The 10857-nt window shown below is 37.1% G+C and overlaps 1 long non-coding RNA gene across 2 annotated transcripts; it reads right to left on the reverse strand.

The window, feature by feature from the left end:
- Nucleotides 1-7221: 7221 nt before the first annotated feature.
- Nucleotides 7222-10133, reverse strand: LOC125715321 (uncharacterized). 2 transcript variants are annotated; one of them, XR_007384006.1, is made up of 3 exons: nt 10030-10133; nt 9483-9689; nt 7222-7550 (listed from the first exon to the last, which is right to left on the reverse strand). It is a non-coding gene; the product is annotated as an uncharacterized LOC125715321 (long non-coding RNA). The 2 variants fall into 2 exon arrangements; XR_007384005.1 differs by lacking the exon at nt 10030-10133 and having other exon boundaries at nt 9483-9736.
- Nucleotides 10134-10857: the final 724 nt, after the last annotated feature.

The following is a 10857-nucleotide window of genomic DNA, read 5'->3' on the forward strand; positions in this document are numbered from 1 at the left end:
GGCCATGAAATAATCAATGCTGATCATCCGTCTTGGGCCCTGTCGATATGTTAATGACTTTGCCTCATCGTTATTGCTATACAGCCATAAATCATTCCCCTTACCAGAATGCTTAGCAGCTGCCGCAGCAAACCCCCGCCTTGGAATAAAATACAGTCTTTTAACAATTAATGTACAAGCATTCTGCTGCTCTGCACCTTGATTGTTTTCAGATTTTCTGAAAGCAGCAGGATAGATTGCAAATCAATAAAACAATAAGACAGAGGGTTTTAATAAAAGGGAAACTTGCAAGTAAATCATAGTGCTTTTCTCGACAGCACTGCATTCTGGGTAGGAAATAATTGGATACCTTGTATCCAGCAGTCATTTTTTTAAGGTTACTGTATAAGCACTTGTATCTTCTAGCTGGAACAAACTGTCTGGCTGAGCAGTGCTGTATTCATATCACATAGTATATTTTCTTGTCTTATCTTCCATCTATCCAAACATGAACATACTTTTCCCTTTTATAATTGCAGTAATTTAAGTGCGGAATTACCTGAAGCTCTGTTTATTATTGTTAATCCACCAATCGCACACACCTCACGAAGCCGCATTGAGTAGTGCTACGGGTTAAATATGGGGTTAAAGCCCATCCCTGTTGCAAAACAAAAGGTGATCTGGGTTCTGAGTGAGGGTGATTTATTTTGGTTTACAGGATGTAACTGCAGGAAGCAGTTGTAAAGACATTAGCTGATTAAGGGAACAAAGACAATTAAAACTGATACGACTCGTCATAGAAGCGGCAAGCGCAGTCAGGATGGAAGTAATTTATTCAGCGGATTGTCCGAAAGCAAGAACTGTGCTGATGTACACTTTTGCAGCCGGACAGTGGAAAATGTGATGGTTGTTTCCTCTCCATGAATTACTCAGGCAGGAAGCCCGCTTGACGTACAGTGGATTGTTCAGCGTCCTGATAACAATTTAAATCCTGTTATGGTTAATACTGCATAATGGTGTAGTAAAAATTGAACATGACATACAAGCAATTTATTATCTATGTTTTTTAACCTTGAATATCAAACTGTTTGTTCATCCACATCCTTTTGATTTACTGCAAAGTGCATATTTCATAAAAGCATGAATTTTTCATTACATGAAAGATGTGTTCGAGGGTGTTCATATATACAGCCACTTACACATTTATATGTGGTAAAACAAGGCATTTCATGGTGGATTTTGTTTCAAATACCGTGGAATGCAAGCCACAGCATATTTTTGCCTGTGTACTACAAGCTAATGTAAAATCCGTTTAATTTGAGAATAATAAAATGTGAAATCAAATGCAAAACAGCATTGAGCCCTTAATTGCATTTAGCACGCTTAAATATACTTAAGAATTCTCAGTCAGTTAGACCTGTTTTTCTAACTGTAGAATATAGGTTGCGAGGATATGTGGGTTAAGACTTATTATATAACTTAATTACTTGAAGACTTCATTAGCTAGTACAATGGTATGATGAAAAGGTGAATGCTAGTTAGGTCTTGGGGTCTTGCATGCTGGTTGTTTTTGTCAAAGCAAGAAAACATTAGTGTCACTGGAGAACATGACTGCTCCAGCTCGGTGGTCCTGAAACGTGGGGCTGTGGATAACGCATTATAGCCATGTTTATTATGCAGTATGAATGCTTTACGAAGCTCTCCTCTATAATGCACTATAAATACCTTCATAATGCAATGCAAAGAATACTTAATTCTTATACAGACCATTATAATGCATTATGAAGGTATCTAGTGCATTATGGATGACAGACTAAAGTAAAGTGTTACCAAGCTTTCTTTGTGCATAATGTTATAAATATAGTCATGGTAGCTTTTATTATACAGTCTGTCCCTGACTAGAGATTCCGTTTCAAGAAACGGGTCATATGTCGAAATGGACATATGTTGGTATAGGATAAAATTATAATTGTAATTGCATTTTTTTTTTTTTTTTTTAAATTTGGTTACATGTATGAGTCATCGTAAATTACATAGGTACTAAGTAGGGGAGAGTCTGCACTTGTTTGTTTATTATGCATTAATGTCTCAAGAGATCTTGGCTATTTTAGTGAATTTGCCATTAGGGCCAGCAAATAGCGTAGCAGTACTCGAGACCAGCCTCAGGACCACTTTTTTGTGGTCTTGCTCTTGTCTCAGAATCGACTTTATATTGACTTGTCTTGGTCTCAGACATAGAGAACTCAAAGTTTTATTTTAAGACAAAAAGCCTACATATTTATAACAATATTCATCTGTTTAACACAGCACTGTGATTGGGTGTAAAATGTCCTGCTTCAAAGTTCAAATGCAGCCAATGAAGTGTGTCTTATTTGAAAAAAGTGTTACATTTGTTCCTTTCTTTAATGGCCAAATACCCTTCCCCACATCCCATAACCATCATACACTCTTAGGCACTCCAACTGAATTCCAGTCAACCATACATGTCGGCTAGTTCCTCTGTGATTAAATTCGGCTATATACGTCATCAGGATATCATTCGCAAAGTAACTGCCAAAAAAAAAAATCATTCAGCAGTATGCAAAACGGAGACAGCCAGGAGAATATCCAACTTTACCCGACACTTGGAGAGGAAGCTTAAGGTAAGTTAAGTAGCTAGCAAGCTAATGCTAACAACCTGTCTATGTTTCAGAAAAATCTTACGAACCCCTTATATAAAGACTAGTATACTATATATTTCAGTACCGCAGTTTCAGTTTTTGCTAGCAAACCTTAACATTTGCCATCTAAGGCATCTAAGCAGCCACTGTTAACTAGCACTGTCTACCTGATGTATTGAATTAAGGTAGTATGAAGGAATATAATGTAACACTAGACTGGGGGGACAGCACATGGTGACATTGTTTTTCTTAAGTTAAAGTTACGTTTTTGCTTGTGATGATTGCTGTAACTATAACTAGTCTGTTTCTGATCTTGACTTGGTCTAGTCTTGCCTTGATCTTGGTCTTGTCTTGGTCTTGATACACTCTGGTCTTGGCGATGACTTGACTACATAACTACCAGCAAACACTCACCTTGTCATTTCACTTATTATTGGTTTATTGTTAGCAGACGGTATACATTTATAATCATAGCTCGTACTATGCTATTTTGAAGTAGGATTTTAAATTACTGAATAAAAACCCAAGTTAAAGAGAATTTACTTTAGCCTTGCTTTACATCTAAAGTGCTCGTTGGCCATATCTCAGGTTTGTTACATTGTTGATGTTTCTTCTCACTGCTTAGTACTAAAGTGATTAATCTGCTGTTCAGATTTATGCCAGCTTTGGAGGACATAACAGCAGTGTGTTTAAGTTTTACAAAATAAATGGAGAGCATTTCAATTGAGACAGATAGCAGACGTAGTCTGCGAAATGCAAAGTTTGACCTGTGGAAGTTACCTTTCTAAACTGTTTTTGTTACTAAGCATAAGAACATTAACTGTAGATGAGAAGGAAAGGGACTGTGCTGCAGAATTAGTGCAGCAGCCTTGCGGAAAACAAGCAGGGAGGATTTTATTTAAGTTTGTGGCTCCCAATAAAAAAGATGAGTGGCCAAATGCAATTACTCTTCCATCTTACAAGTTGGAATGTGCCCTTGTATGTCTACTTCCTGGCAATGGTTAAAAGTGAAATATGTATCTGTCCTGCTCCTTCCAGGTCTCGAGTTGTTTAAATATTCTTTGTGAGTCAGAAGATACATTATGGCCTCTTAAAATTTATCATAACAGTGGTAGATGTGACACTATGAAAATCCACCATTAATCTGGAAATGCTGGCGTTGAAGGTTGCAAAAGGGGAGAGCCGCATTGCAAAACATGCATGTTCATGTGAAATAAACAGAGGGAATGTATTTGATAATATGGATCTATGAAGTGCAGTGTATCCTGAACGTGGTACAAATTGTTTTAATTGAGAACCTATGAAAAAGCACTGTTTTTCAATGACAATTTCTGTAAGGTGCTTGGGATAGTAGTTAAGCCTAAGGTGTTGCTAGAGGCCATTAACCACCCGGAGCTGCTCTACATGTAAGACGTCACAGCTGGGAAAGCAGATGTGCTTTGTGCTTATGTTGTGATTATTAAAGGGATTCGTCTTCACACTCATTGACTCCACCCGATGAATATCATCATTCATCTGTTTTTCAGTTCAATAATTGATAAATTTGATCCGATTTATTCATTTATATATCATCGGAGGGTGATACATCTGTACGTAATGTACGCTATAAAGTCTTTTGAGACTTTCAGGGAACAGAATTAAATATAGCTGTTCTCATTTTAATGTGTTTTTTTTCACTTTATTGTTATTTCTTACGTATGAATTAATTTGAGCCTTAATTTTCTCCTTTTCCTGAATGCAGTAGGTCTGACTGACAGCTCTGTCCAACAAAACACACTTTTAATCCTTGTAGGTGTACTTTTTCGCCAATGGAAAGTGATTTATATTGAGCTTTTTATAGACATCAGATTTGTATTACACTAGAAAACTTTTCCCAGTAACAAGAGCTTATCACTGACAATTGATCGACACTTTGATAGTCATTATGGAATAAACCTTTCAAATAAACCTACTAAAAGCAAAGATAATTGTTTAATAGAATAGATAGAAATAAATTCAAGCATACAGCAATCACTCAACTAAAACGTTAAGCAATGGCAATGTTAACTGGTTAGCTAGTAGTTTTGAAAAGAACTTGCTTACATTAGTGGAAGAATCAATGGCCATAGCTGCAGTATTAACTGACTACTGGGTATCATTATCTGCTGTAAGTCAATTCAACCCACTTAATTTGTTATTAGCTTATTGGTAAAGACTGAATGTTTTGCAGGTTATGCTATTATCGTGCTGTCAAGATGCATTTCAGCAAATTAGCTCAAGGTGCCCGTGTCCAGTTTACTTTTGATAATCAGGGCAGGTACATTTTTAGAGAAGCAACTGTTGGGATTTAGGAGGTGATATTCATCCTGGAAAGTGGATAAACCAGCGCTTAGTGCTTTTTAACATCAAATGCCCTTTGGAAGAAGTGACACTGAATTACATTTGGCAAGACGGTCTAACATTTCTAATACTAACTTTATCGACAGACATATTTAATCCAAATTATGGCAATATTCAGCTCATTTCGGTTGAAAAAGAACAATAAGTTGTGGCTAATTTTATAGTTGGTCTGGCAGTCACTTTGAATGTAAACTATGAATTACTCATTAGCAGAAAAGAATTTTCAAACCTTTAAATACATCTCAAATGGGTTTAAATAATGTGACGGGATTTGTGTCAAACAAATCGGATGAGCTACATGATCAAAGCTCACAAGAACATCCTTAGCAGCTTATTTTACTATTAACTCTGTTCATTTAACATGCTGTCCTTATGTTGGGGACATGGTAAGTAAATAATTTTCCCAATGCATCTCCACTATAAAAACATTAAAATTAAAAATAAACAATAATAACAACAAAAATTTTCCCAATATCAAACATTCCTTTTTGGATACTATTTACTCATTTGTCTTTGTTGCTAATAGCTTTTTTGACTTCTTTTCCTTCATATGATTTTATGTTGATCTTTTAATTTGCTGTCTCGTTAATTTAATGTACCTCAGTCAGTGTTCTTCTTCTTCTTCGATCGATGTAAATTTAGCGACAATGAACTACCTGAACAGCTAAAACATAACATAAACAAAGAAATAGGCCTAGTTGTTTAATGGATGGTTTGAAGCAAGCACTATCGACCCCTTGGTATTGGAGGACTGCAATGCATTCAAGATTCAGGAAATACATCTCTGCTACACTGTAGTGTTTAAAAATGTAACTCCAGTGGTAATGACCGCATAGGTGGAACATTGTGCCTTTGTGGGCAGATCAATGTGCAAGAATGCAAAGAAATGTTGGTAACACTTTACTTAAGGGTCTGTTCTTAGTCATTAATAAATATATTCATAACAAATAATAATGCATTCATAAAGAATTATAGACATGGCTATAAATATTCCTCAAAAGGCATAACACATTATAGCCATGTATATCATGCATTGTGAATGCTTTCTGAAGCTCTCATTTATATTGCATTATAGATGCCTTCATAATGCATTATAATGGTCAGTATAAGCATTAAGGATGCTTTTATACTGCTTTATAATGGCATCAACAGTACATTATAAATGAGAGATTCATAAGGCAGTATTAATGCATATAAACATGGATTTAATGGCTTTATAAATTTAGCGATGTTTTACTTTTCACTTTATGAATGTATTATATTGCATTATGAATGTGTTTATAGATGACTGAAAACCAAAATTTTATTCATAATCTCTATCCATCCATTTTCCATTACTGCTTATCCAGTGCATTATTACTGAATAGTCTATACCAGTTTAAGGTACTGATGTAACACAGATTCTATGAAGTGGGAAGATTGCCAAATAGGCCTACTTAATAATCTGTATATTTCTTTTTCATCTACTGTTAAAGGGCTGTTTGGTACTATGACTTGTGGTAACATTTTTTATGAATGACGTGTCTGTAAGAATCTTTTAACACATTTATAACACATAATGCATTCATACAGTATTATAAACATAGATAGAAATATTTATAAAAAGGCATTCTTAATGCTTTTTGAAGGTGTCATCTATAATACAGTCAAGATACCTTCATAATGCAGTACAAAACATCGTTAATTCTTATACTGGCCACTGTAATGCATTATGACGGTATTTTGACTGCATTATAGATGAAATCTAATTTGGGGCTTAGGAAGCATTATAATCAACACTATGATGCCCCATGACTGTCAGTAGAAGCCGTATGCTGCAATGCTTTATTAATTCTTATACTGACCATTATAATGCATTATGAAGGTATCTATAGTGATTATACGAGATGATAGCTTCACTGGAGCTTATGAAATAATCAACACTATAATGTGCTATTACTGTCAATAGAAGGTGCTGTAATGGGTTATTAAATCGTATACCGAACATTATAATGCATTATGAAGCCATCCAGAATGCATTATGTGTGACAGCTTTGAGTAAAGGGTTACCCAACTTTTCGGTGAACTGTACAATGTGCAGAAAGAGGCACTTTAAAATGGAATTACGGAGTAATCATTTGCCTTGGCTGTGTTAAAATATTTTTTCATAACTATATATATATGTTATTATATTTTCATCATTTATAAATGGGGTCAAAGAAAATATGGTTTATCATTTAATTTAACAATCAAATTATTTAGTAACTGAAGGGCTGTAGTGGTCAGATTATAAAATGAAATATCCTAATGTGGTTATAAGGTTAATTGCAATACATTGTAGATGATTGGTAGGTGGCAAATTAAAGTGGACTTTGGTACTTATACCAGCGATCCAGGTTATGCAAGGGTACCTTATGCTCTTTAATGAAATGTCATCGACTCTACACATGCACATTGTCGGTGGAGGGTGGGCATCCAGCATGGCGTATTCATCAATGTCCTTTTAAGCTGTCATCAGTAGTGCTTTGGTTTGATCCATTGATCTGGGTAATTCTGTGAAAAAGAAGATTGCAAGTCATAGGACAGTCCAGCCATCCTCTAACTCAATGTTTCTCAGGCTGGTCTTCAGGGACCCCCAGACAGGCCATGTTTTTGTTCCCTCCCAGCTCTCTGCCAGACAGTCTACATTTTTGCTCCCTCCCAACTCCTGTTAGAAGCAAAAACGTGGACTGTCTGAATGTCCCCAAGGACCGGTTTGAGACACACAACTCTAACATCAAATCCGTGTGAGTTGCCTGGAACCTTTCCCAGTCGCAAATCTAACTGCATGTGCTGGAAGTGCAGCCCATTCTTCAGGGGGAGAACCTGGAAACTCCAGGCCACACAGCAGAGGTGGGATTTGAACCCCAATCCTGGAGGTGTTTCTGGTGACACTCAGCCACCGTGCCACATCATGGAAAGACATTTTAAGTTAAGATCTTTTTAATAAGCCTCCTCAAAACCCTATAAATTTTGATTGAGTTTAGCACTAGGAGTGTTTGATGAATGGAAACAAAATGGCTAACCCATTAAACAAAGCCAGAAAGGGCCTTAAGGATATTGACAAAGCAGCTGTACATGTTGATCTAAATATAGAAGTTTTTATTTTTTTTTATAAATGTTTTAAACTGTTATTCAAGGGCAAATAAGGTGTGTTTTAGCAACAGGCCTCATGGCTTCTCAATTATTGTATTTAAGCATGGAAGGAAAACAGCTTAACACTCCTTAAAAGAACCCACTAAATGTAGATTTGATCTTCTAAAATGCAATTTAGGCTTTATCTGACTCTTTTTCATGTTCTGTTTACTCATATCCTTGGGGGTCACTGGCCTGATAATTTGCCACAGCGTATTTAGAAATTGCAGATAATTTTGGTTGTATATTATTAATGAGGAGGGACGCTGATTAGAATCTTGGGAATTGCTGTTGATGCGAACAATCTGGGAGGAGTGAAAAATTATTAAACACACTCAGCGGGAGCTGTAGGACTTACCATTGTTGTGTGCTGCTATTAATTCTCATTGTATCGTGAAGCAGCTTGATTGCATACTGTGAAAGCTGTTTACTGGAGAATGAGTACAATTCCATCGCAGTAGTGGTGGTGTTAGACTAAATGCTAATTAGGCTCTCCCACAATAATTAGAGGTTTATGTTAGACAGACCAATTTAAACAGTCCTGCTCTAACAATGAAGAAAATACAGGCAAATAGTGCTCAGTAATTGGAACCATGCTAACAACCAGTAATCTAAGACGGAACAATGGGGAATTTATGTGTGTGTGTGTGTGTATATATACATATATATATATATATATATATATATATTTTTTTATTATTATTATTTTTTTTTTTTTTTTGGAAAACTGTTTTCCTTACCCTTGTGTTGCCTCAGGCTTTTGATCTTAGCATCAGATATCAGGGCATTTTTAAATATCCGCTGTAATATTCCTTTACAGATATTCTATAATGTATTATTACTGAGTCATCTTATATATTAGTCAAAAATACAAAATGACAGATGATGATATATTCTTTGACTCCCTTTTCCTCTTTGTCACTATTGTTTTCTGTTAATACGATATATATAAAAAATGATTATGCTTTTCTATCGCCGCGACCTACTCCTGTTCCGCTATAAATTTAAGACTGGTATATAGGGCTGTTTTTCCTACTCTCACCTTGAAGACCAATATTCTCCAACTGTTCCATTTCAGGAGAATATATCTGCCTCCTTATGCCCTATTTGTCTCCTGCCCAAACCGCTGCATTCCCCTTTAGGCTGACCTCCTTGCCATTACTGTCCAGGACCTCCATCTACCCTGAAACTCTCAGTGCCTTTCCAATTTTTTTTTCCACACCTGTCCTGACCTCCCTCTACCGGCTCAGGCCGGCCCCCGATGTGTCTGATTTAACATCCGTGCTTGAGCTCACCACTGGCCCCACTTACCTCTCAAATGCGCCTTCTCCTCCCCAGGGAGTTCCCACTGCTCCTCCACCTCTGCCCGCCGGTGCCGGCTCCCGCTGCACCGCCCGGGCCCACTCACTTTCGCCGCTGGCCTCTCGGCTGAGGAATTGCCCGCCCACCGACATTTTCTCGCCGTTGCCCCCTTGCTTGCTGTTCTCATGCAGAGGCCTGTCTAACCCTGGGGCTAGACTTTAACCAGATAATATCTAGTTGCTATCAAACAAGGGCCTTGGAGAAGCAGCATCTTTCCAAGTGACCAAACAGGTTTCGGATTGGGCATGTAATGCCTATTACCTAATACTCCATGGTTTCAAATCCCATCTTGGCGGCATTGTGAAGTTTGATAGAAAATACGGCAAGAATACAGCTGTCTTAAAGTATAGCACTGATCAGCCGCCTCTTGAAATCGGTAAAAATGACTTCACTCTATAAATAATTCAACACGTCTATGTTGCTAGCCGTGGATTTTACTTTAGTTTCACTGAGAGGCCGGCAGTGAGACGCTAACTACTGAAAATAGAATGCTTACCTTCATGTTGAATGTTTCACTCGTTTTTTTTTTGGACTGCTCCTCGTTTGTGAATGTGAAATAAAGGCTTTTGAGGGATCGGTGCGATGTGAGGGTTTGTGGTGTCTCGTGTATCAAGTGCGGTTTGAGTGCGGCGATCAGACAAGCTGACTCTTTCTGACCTTGAACACGGTAGTGCCAAAAACCACAAAAAAAACAACAAAATCTGGTATTGAGACGCTGCATATTTTATTAAAGGGCCGAGCAACTGTTGTCTCAATGCAAGCAGAGGCTTGGCCAGTGGCTTTCTGAGATTCAACATGCCGCCATGTATTTTTTACACTCATGCATAATTAAAAACTTAAATTACTTGCCATGTACAAAATTCATATGCCGGGGGAAAAGGCTACATGGAAATTAATTTTCTTTTCTGAGAGACTGACAGGAAATCAATTAATCTTGATGTATTATTTTATGCAGGACAGGGTGCAGGAACCGGCAGAGAGAATGGCTACAGCTGTTCTCATTGGAAGGGCCATATATTATAGTTGGCGTGTTTGACAGCTTCTGAGGGAAATGGCTGAAGGGTATCAGGCAGGTGACTCAACTGTAAAAATTTATTGTAGGATACAAACTGTTTCCAGGGACTGATATGAAACTTGCAGTGGAAAGGCGAGGTATTGAGGGAAAATATATATATATATATATATATATATAATACACTTTTTTTTTTTTTTGAATGAAGCAGGTTGTCAATATTTACAGTGTTGCTCTTTGCAGTGTATAGCGTTTGTTTGATTAGCTAGTCATATGCTTGTGGTTGCCTAAAATGTATTTGCAGTGCCTCCT

This window comes from Brienomyrus brachyistius, chromosome 20 (assembly GCF_023856365.1).
Source record: "Brienomyrus brachyistius isolate T26 chromosome 20, BBRACH_0.4, whole genome shotgun sequence".
NCBI classification, from domain to species: Eukaryota; Metazoa; Chordata; class Actinopteri; order Osteoglossiformes; family Mormyridae; genus Brienomyrus; species Brienomyrus brachyistius.